The sequence below is a fragment of the Chinchilla lanigera genome, unplaced genomic scaffold (assembly GCF_000276665.1).
Source record: "Chinchilla lanigera isolate Chin_1 unplaced genomic scaffold, ChiLan1.0 scaffold00047, whole genome shotgun sequence".
Taxonomy (NCBI): Eukaryota; Metazoa; Chordata; class Mammalia; order Rodentia; family Chinchillidae; genus Chinchilla; species Chinchilla lanigera.
The window spans coordinates 18,816,362-18,826,325 of NW_004955448.1; positions in this window are offsets into that span (position 1 = coordinate 18,816,362).

The window sequence follows — 9,964 nt, forward strand, 5'->3', positions numbered from 1 at the left end:
GGGGAGCAGACACCTCGCCCAAGGGAGAAGAAAACGAATGAAAAGTCTTGGGCAGAGGATTGATTCCGTGTTGGAATCACCAATAAGCCTGTGTAATAACTACTATTGGTGTTTTTCCCGACATAAATTATAGAAAATTTTCTATACTATCCGTGGAGAAAGCAAGCAGTTGGGGAGAAGAGGAGTTCAAAATAAATATTTCCTTTGCTAACGAACTAGGAGACAGGCTGGACCTCCGCGAATCGTTCTGGAGAAAGTGAGAATCATCTTGAACTTGAGAACTCTGCTGCTGCGGTGGCTGCTACTGCTACTAAAGCTGCTTTGGCTTCCGCTTTCAGAGTTGGAAGCAAAGTAAATGTTTCTTTCTTGGTTTTATGTGTAATACCAGTGTTTGATGCTATACTTCGAATATTTCAGTAGTCCGGTGCCACAAAATAGTAACAATCACCCTTGATTTCCAGGTCCAGGGCAGCGCGGGCATTTGATACCAAGGACCTCCTTGCTTCCCTAAAGTTGGTTGTCACCTTCTGGCCTCCCCATCGCTGCCCTGCTCCCCTCTCGCTGCAGCTCAGCCTGCCATTTTCACACACTCACTTAAACCTACAACCTCTGGGGTCACAAGAAGGAGGAAAAGGACAACTGCGCATGCACACACGCGCCCTAAAAGTTTACATTGCTGAAATTTGCTTTAATTACAGGATTTACCAAGGAAGTGGACATGCAGACGGCTGTGGGGGGTACTCCTGTAGGAGTTAGATGTGTTCAAAGTATGAATCACTCCCAAATTCGTATAGATTTTCTCTTGGTACAACATCCTTCCATTAAACACTTTTGTTCAATGCTTTCTATGCGCTATTTGTATTCCCATTAATATCGGTTGCAAATCCTGCCAGTCACTATAAAAGAAAATTACAATGTTTTCAATCTCTGTGCTACAACAATACATCTTTGATGCTCAAGTTAAAGGAAAAGAAAAAGGAAAGCAGGTCTCAAGGCATGGGATACCAAAGATGGGAGAAGAAGCTGGATCATTGAGAATGCCCAATTGCACCTGTTGGCATTAATGGTCAAAACTAGGACCAGGAGTGTGAAAGAGCTGGTAACAAGATTCAACACAAATAATCACAATTTAAGGGATTCCACTCTGACTAAAGGTGCCTATCATTTTTTTTCTCTCTCTCCAGAGCTGTGTAATTCTAGTAGCATTTGGCTGTAAGATACAGATCCCTGAAGAAACAAGCTACAGGTCCCAAGAGAGACAGATGTGTAAACCTGAAATGTGAGGAAGGGAAGGGGGAAGTAAGAGGGGGAATTATACAAAGCAGGAGTGAAACAACTTCTGAAAGAGAAGGCTCTGGTGCCCACACAGACTAAAACTCTGTCATCTCCCTGTACTAAAGGGGCACATGGGGTTATTTACAAAACTGCCACTCTTGGTGCTTTGCGCATATAGGTGAGCATGCTTACCCGTTTGATGTTTGCAAAAGCACCAGCCACCGCACCATTTTGTGTGGGTCCTCAGAGGTCTACAGCTCTCAAACTCCCCCCGAAAAACAAATGTATCAGTTCCTCTCAGTTTAGGTGGAGTGCCCTCCTTCTGACCAGTAAATCTGGGAGGCTTGAGAGTCTCTGGAAAGGATACAAAATCTTTAGGAAAACACACTAGGCTGGTGGGCAAGAAGTTCTTACAGGTGATCTGGTCAGTGTGAGGGACTCTGGGGAGCACTGCTCAGAAGACCCATGAGGCACTGGACAGTTCTATCTGTCCGAACATAAAGGGCTTTGCCCTCTGCAAGGAAGGGAGGTGGAGTCCCCCAAGACCTGGCACCCAAGCTGCCCTGGTGAGCAGGAAGTTCTGCCTGGGATTTTTCATTTCAACGTCCCATCCTGAGGAGCTTTTAAAAAGAAGAAGAAGCTGCCCTCCTTCCCTAGGCACCTTCTGTTAATTCCTGGCACGCCACCCCCCAGGGGGTCCGTCTATATTTGGGTTCCCTTGGAAAGGAGTAGAGGTCTGGGGGAAATTCCTAGGAAAGGAAAGGATCATGGAGCCAAACCCTGAGATTAAATATAAGACCTACATGCGAAACTGGGCTTCTTGTTTCTGCTGAGAAATTGCACACCACGTGGTGGGCTGGAGGGGGGTTGTGAAGGGAGCTAGATGAGGTGGAAGACAGAGTAAATCAAATCAGAGTCTCTGACCCCCAAATGTAAAGGTCCTAGTCTTTTACATTTCCCTAGAAAGGCTTGGGGGTGAGAGCGAGGTGCGGGCAGAGCACCCTTCCTTTTGGTTTTTAAAATCCCCGGATTCAGTATAGGAGTCTTTCTCCCTGGTCTTTCTAAGGTTTTGGAACGCTAGACAATCCGAGCTCATCTAACTGAAATAATAAACACAAAGTCTTCTGTATCCCCAGGCTAAAGCATTGTGAAAAGACAAGGCATCAGTCTTTCTTTTAAAAAATAAATACAAGTATTCACAATACCATCACTTTTAAATTTTCAAACCTGAAAGCTGGGTTTCTTTTCCTTTTTCTCTTTCTTTTTCCTTTCTCTCTTCTTTTCCTTTCTCAAGAACTTGTTTTCTGCCCTAAGTGTGAGTTAATAAAAGGGCTAGGTTACTAGTTCCCGTGTGTTTATCCTAACGAAGCAAACGCCCAAGAACAACCGCAGCGCACTCTGGCTGCAGCGCCGGGGCTCCTGCGCGTCGATCCGGCCGGCTCCCATTCCCAAGGGCCTGGCCCCGTCAGTTCCACCTGTCCCCAGTCCCACCGGTGAGATCCGAGCAGGTGACCTTGTGTTGGGGCCCCTGGAGTTCCCGACACCTTCTGACGGATCGTCTAAACTATCGCTGGCCCAAAAGAAAAGAGGCCTCTAACAAGTTGTCCAAGCTGCCTTCACCGCCTGCCCCCTACCTTCCTCCTGTCCTTCCCCTCCTGAAATTCGTTTCCTTGGGAATAGGGAGAAGTCGCTTAGGTCCTAACGTCTTCTCGCGTTTCCTCCCGACGAAGCTACCCTCCTAGAAACATCCCCTTTTTGGAAAGTCGTTGAGTTTACTGGCAGTTTGGGTTTGCTTGGTTTTGGGTTTTGGTTTGTTTGTTTTTTGTTTTGAGGAGTAATTGGGAGGTCTAGATGGAAGTTGGGAGCAAGATGTGTCGCTGAAGAGGAAGAGGGACAAGAGTCTCCCTCCTCCAACCATGTTCAATTACAGCTAGAAACGGCAGAGAACCGATTTTCAGTGCATTACTTCCAACAGGACGTTTTCCTTTCCTCGCACAATAACGGAGCTAGCCCCACAGTATCTTTGGAAGAAAGTTTGAATTCTTTATAGAGGTATTTCTTGGCCTATTGTCTTTGTGCAGTGAACTTTACATCGTGCTACTCAGTCGCAACCTATATTCTACTGGCTACCAGCGAGATTAATTTAATCATTGTAATGCAATTATTAATAGTTTACCCAACGCTGGGTTTCAGGTTGGCTGTTAAGAAATTAAAATCTTGCTGGGTGACCAGAGCGAGGCAGGGGTTTCTTCATGTTGAAATGAAACAGTCCTCTGTATTTAGTCTCAGAGCTCCAGCTTTTGGCCACGGGCTCAATTAGCCAAAATGGAAACAATTTTCATTCATTGCAATAACTCACTGTTCTAGAGATCGCTTTCAAAATATACACTTTATTATTATACGCTGACCTTGGTGGCGTGGAGTGGCAATAAAAGAAAGAGGCAGGGAGATCTATCTAGCCCCCTTGGGCTATAATTATTAGAAATTAATTGGGTTCAGGACCCTGGGTAGCCTAGCTAAATTAATAGCTTGTCTAGTGGTCTAAATCCGAATTTTCAGTTCACAGCAGAGAAAGGGAGAGAGTCACGGACTTGAATTGCAGACCCAAGGGACGCCTGAGTTTAGTTGCAAGACACTGATCTATTAAATAGTGTCCAGAATACATCTGAGTTGGACAGAGGGGGACGGAGAGGGAGGGGGCGGGGGGCGACATGAAAGAAAGGAACAAGATGAGGAAGGAGGCTGCGAGTGAGCAAAAAAGGTCTTGAGTTGATTTTATTCGATTTTTGTTGTCTGCATTGTTTTCGGGAGGGGTTGCATTTAGGGGTTAAAATAAAAAATAAAGATCCCGTGTACTCGGAGCTGTCGTGCCGGAGTAAAAGTGAAAAGGAAGCCTTAGGCAAAAGGAAATTACTGCGAGCCCGCGTGACCTTTCAGGGAGGTAATCAATCAAGTGATCAACAGGGATATTTATCATCGCTCTATAGGACTACTTCGGCCGGCTCGGGCGGGGTGGGGTGGGGGTGGGGCGCAGGAGGAGGGTGGAGACACGCGTGCACTTGCACACACTCACAAAAGTTTGAACAGACCCGATAACCCTCGAGACAGAACACGCAGGCTTTAATAAATGTTGAGACCGCTGGTTTTGTTTGACATCCTGGGAGAAACGGGCACACACTCCGCGTGCGAGGGGCAAAGGCGCGCTTCCCGGCGTCCGCGCCCGAGCGAAGGTGCGGACTTGACGCCGTCCGCCGCGCGGTGCCTGCGAAGGCCAGCGCCCGCGGGCGACCGCGCCGAGCGGGTTTAGCCTCGGCCGCAGCCGCAGGAAGGAGCGGGCGGCGCGCTGGGTGTGGGGCGCCAGGGGCGGGGGCGCCCTCGGCTCGGCGCGCGGAGCCGGGGACCCCGACACCCAGCCGTCTCCTCTTCCTGCGAAATCCTCGCGCAGCCGGTGGAGCCGCGAGCCAGCCGCCCCCGCTGCCCGGCTACCTTCCTACCTCGTGAAACTCGCCGTTTCGTACATGGCGCTTTTGTCCTGGGTTTCTTAGCAAACCATCAGGCTTAGCAGTCCTGCCCCCGCCCCCTGCTCCTCCGACAGCCCTGCACCCCGTCATCGCGAGTGTGTGCTGCGTCGGGGTGCAGTGGTTGCTGGCTAATGATGATGGTATAAATAGTGGGTTTCTAATCTAAACTCCCACCCCGCTCGGGGATTATAATCAGCAGCTCCTGGGAGACAAGGTCGGCTGATGACGGGCCCCCGGGGCTGGAGAACTATTTCCCGACGGGCTTATGAAATGCAAGTTGGGGTGATGCGCACCGCCTCCCAGAGAGCGAGCCGCGGCTCCCGCGGTGTGGGAATGTGGGGCCGAGCCAGGGCTGCGCCAAGGCCGCGCGGGTTGGCACCAGATGCGAGCTCGCGCTCCCCCGCCCGCCGCGCGGCTCGGTCGCCCTCTCCCGGCGCGGCGCCGCCTCCTCCCGCGCAGCCTGGTCTGCGGCGCCCCCGCCTGGCTTCCGCGGCGGCGGCAGCTCGGTGCTCAGGCGGCCTAGGCTGCAGCTGTGCACGGTAGCTGTGTGGGCGTGGGGTGGGAAACAGCTGGAGCGCCCGGGGAAGCACGGCTTGGGTGGAAAGGAACCCAGCAAGGGGGATTATGAAGCGAGCAACTCCCGGCGCTGCTACTGGGTTAGGTTCAGGAGGAGCAGCTTCCCGGGCCTGGATCTCTACCCTGTGGAAACGGAGAAACCAGACTCTGCTGTGGGACGCCCAGAGTCCTCCTCAGGTGCCTTCCACTGGGCAAAGAGTCCCGTACAGGAATGTGTGTAAAGGCCAACACGCGTAAATGTTACCTGAGGTCTTGTTAAAATGCAGATTCTGATGCGGTAAGTCTGCACTGAGGCTTGAGCCCTCTGCGTTCCTTAACATGCTTCCAGGTTAATCCGATGCTCTCGGAAAGTGTGGGACCATCGAGACCCAGACTAGCAGACCGGGACTATCAAGCATCAGCCATACTTCATTAGAAAATCAAAATCGGCATTTGAACGCGTGATTCGCTAGAAAGTTTCAGACGCTCTGCCCTGGAATGCCCCTGGCTGGGTTTTCTGTCCTTCTGTCTTCTTAGATCAGGACACCTCCATGACAGACTGTCATTCTCAATCCTGCTTTCTGCCCTGTTAGAGGGGGTAGAAGCAGTGAGCCTACCATTTAAGAGCTACAGCTCACCTGACTCATTGTAGAATCCCTGGGACTCCACATCCACTGACCTCTGTGTGTAGACTTTGTCTGAATAACAGCCCTTCTCCCACTTCCCGTCACCCCAGCACTTTGCAGCCTTGCATTAGAAGTTTTTGGCTGCACCTCTTCCTGCCCCGGCAGAGGTGAGCATCTTCAGAGAGACAATGCCTGAGATTCTCCAGACTTCGACTTTTTATCTGCAACATGGAAATAGTCATTCCTTTCTACATGAGTTTAATATACTAAAATGTTTTAGAAGCCATAGCTGCTATTGTTTTTAAAAATGGAGCATTCAGAGTTCAAGGTCATTATACTTTATAAATAAACTGAAGTAGCAAGATAGATTTGTAAAGTCCTTATGGGTCAAGTCATTCAAGTTTCAAATCCCAGTACTACATTTTACCAGCCGTGTAGCCTAAGGCAAATTACTAAGCTTCTCTGAGTGTCTTTTTTTCTTGTATATAATGGGAATAATTATGTATATCTTGTAAGATTATTGTGGGAATTAAACATAATGCATACAAAATGCCTACTACAGTGCCTGCTGCACACAGTAGCAATTTAACAAATGAGAATGCTTAGTGCTCTATGGTCCATGCTCTAATATTCAGTCATTTAGCAAAATGTTAGGCTTCTGGGATGTGGATGTGTGCACCAGGGATCTTGAATACTGTGTTTCTCATTTTCATCTGCAACGAGATACTTTTTCTTTGGTAGGCAAACTCCCCTCAAATAACAAGTGGGAGGACCTTGAAATATATAAAACTATCTCTCAGAAGTTAATCTTAACGCTACAGTATGAATACCTATGTGTGTGTGTGTTTGACTACATATTTTTAAGGAACTCTTGTGTATATGTATACTGACAAATCAGTTTCCCAATACCTAGCTACTTTCAGTATAAGTCAACATTACCCTTGGCTCATCCCACATAGGGAGAATTCTGTCCACCCCTGAGACAGCCTGAAACAACAGAACCTGGGCCACATGGTGAGGGCCGCTGAAACTTGCTGACAGGTACATTGCCCTTCCCCCGGCCTTGCAATTGCAAGTCTTTCTTCACAATGCATAGAGTCTGTATTTGAAGATGTGTAGTGTTTCTAGGCTACCATGTTCCCCTTCTGTGAAATGGAAGGCACAGAGACAATTCAAAGACAAAGTAATTTTTAATAGAGTAAGTGTGCTTCCTTTCTTTCTTTTTGTTTTCTTTTTTAAATGCTTTTGCATGTTTTTGTTTAGTAACTTTTTTTAATTTGCATTTTCCGTGAATCTGATTGTTGCCCTTATTTTTATACATTAAACTTTGATTAAATCTAGATCCCTACCAGTACATAAATGATTTTGAGTAGCATGAGAATATCTGCACATAATAAAAGCCAATTAATTTGCCTAGTATACTTTAAAACATATACATTTGATAAAATTTCCAAATCTTTTTAAAACACATACTATAGAGCCTATGCTGAGAGCCTATACTGAGAGCACATACTATAGAACCTATGCTGAGAGAGCTTAGAAATGAGAGTGCCTTGTAACAAGATCCTCAGTACTCAGTAACCTAATTCCCTTGACTGGAGTCCAAGGCAGACCTGGCAACCTTCAAATTCTTCTATAGAGTGAAGTCCTATAGCCATGACAGAGTGCAATACAGGTGTGCACCGGTTTATGAAAAGCCATATCACAATGTGATTATTCACTCCATACTATTTTATTAAATAATGAGTTCCCTCAGGACATTTAAATGATGATTTGACTTACAAAAACTTGATTTATGCTTACTTTTTCCAGAAACATAACTATTGAGGAAACGCTCTGTTTTTTAAAATGAGGATGCATGTCCCATAGCAAATATTTCATAATCTTTCCAAAGATTAAGACAAGGAACCATACTACAGTTCCAGATTGGAAAAGAAGCAATTTCTGTACAGAGTATTAATTGTACACAGAAACTGGAGGATCTGATCTTGAATTATCTGCTTTGAAGGCCCAGGTAGATATGTCAGAAGTCTGACATGTGATAGGATTTGGACTCTAATATTTTTTAAAATACAATGCTCTTGTACTGTTTTTAATGCTAAACTTTCCAAATCAACTCTACATATACTCTTGAACAACATTTTTTTTTAACTGGAAAAGCACTCCTGTTGAACAGAAGAACTGAAGATAAATTTTAAAATTGCTCTGAGGCCAGATTTTTTTTAAAAAGCCTCTTTGGTATCTCTTTTTCTGATGAAGTGATGTTTTCTAGATCAACTTTTCATGGATAGGGTAGCTGGTCTTTAGGTAGCTTGATGCAAGTGCTACTAGAAGTAATAGTCTATGGGGAAAATATCACCATCCAAGTCATATGCAGGTTTTCACTTAGTTAATAGATAGTGAACTGGAACCCTGATACTGGACATCTGGCACTATCAGGGTCTTAGTAGGCAGTTCACATCTGAATGCAACAGAAGCACCAATGCAGAGAAGCCAAAATAGTAAACAATATTTTGATGGATTTCTTTCTCTTGTGTTAAGGATCTGCTGAGATGTGCACAACATTTGTATCCAAAATCTTCATCAAATTAAGTGGACAGTTTGGTGCCTTGTGCCTCCCCAAGTGGCAACATGCAGGCTTGGAGTATAGGCTACAGAGCTCCAGAACCTCCTTTTTTAATCTACCGTACACAGCACTGGTGTTCAATATTCCTAAGGCACAGTTCTGATACTGTTGTTTTCCTGCTTCAAATCCTTAAGATCCTCCAGTTATTTTCAAGATGAAGTTCCAAAACTTTGCCTTTTTCTCAAAGGTGTTATCCATAGGGTAAATAGCAAGAAAGGTAGAAAAACGTAAGGCTTCCAGCAAAAGCATTGGGAATCTTGGTCTGCCTGGGTTATGAGATTTAAGAAGGGACTTTTAGGGAAAGAGGTTTGGGAAGATGAATTGAGCATACAACATGGGAGGCAAAAATGTGGGGCTTCATCTTAAAGACAATTGAAGAATCTTGAAGATTCTGTATTAGAGGATGGCATTATCAGAACTGAGAGGGTAAGCAGGCAGTGGTGCATATAGCACATGGTACTTCCTCTTCATATGTTCAGTTTATCCATCTTTTGAGATCCAAGACAAACAGCACCTAAACAAACACCATGTACTCCTGTACTGTGGATGTGATTCTTTCAAATGAAAGCAATCACCAGTCTCCTTCCTTCAGCATTTTTGCTTGCATGTTACTTTTGTCTATTATCTCTCTGCATAAACTAAAAATTTTTTGAGAGAATATTTGTATTCAACTTGTCCATCAGTGCTAAAGCACATCTTGTTTAGAGTTTATACTTTCTAAGTGGAAGGCTTTTCAGGTTTATTTGGTTTGGCTTGGCTTGGATTGGCTTGGCTTGCTTGGTTTGGTTTGGTTAGGTTTTTTTTTCAGACAAGGTCTCACTTTGTAGTTCAGGCTGGTCTTGAATCTCAGTGTAGCCTCAGCTGGCCTCACCCAGTGTTCCTCCTGCCCCAGCCTTTTCAGTACTGGAAGGGCTTTTCATTTCAAAAAAATTTTAGAAAATGTTCTGTGTTACATTTTTAAATACTACCTATCTTTCAGCCTCTCAATTCTTCCCTTCTTGTTCTCTGATTATATATATCCTGGATCTTCTTGCTCTATCTTCTGCAGTTCTTAGCCTCTGTTATAAATTCTGTCTCTTTGTGCTTAATTCTTAATAATGCCTTTAGATCTATATTCAATATCTTCAATCTCTCTTTAGCTATATCCAAAAAGCTATTTAACCTGTCAGTTCAAGTATTTCTTAATTTCTACAATTTATATTTTGTTCTTTTTAAAAAGCATGTAATTATCTTTTTACAATATTTTGTTATCTTTTTAATTTTGGTCTTAATGCTAAGTTTTTATATATGTAAACATTTTTTTTTGGTCTGACAGCTGTATTATTTAAAGTTCCTAGAGATCTATTCCTCCCGTTGTAGTT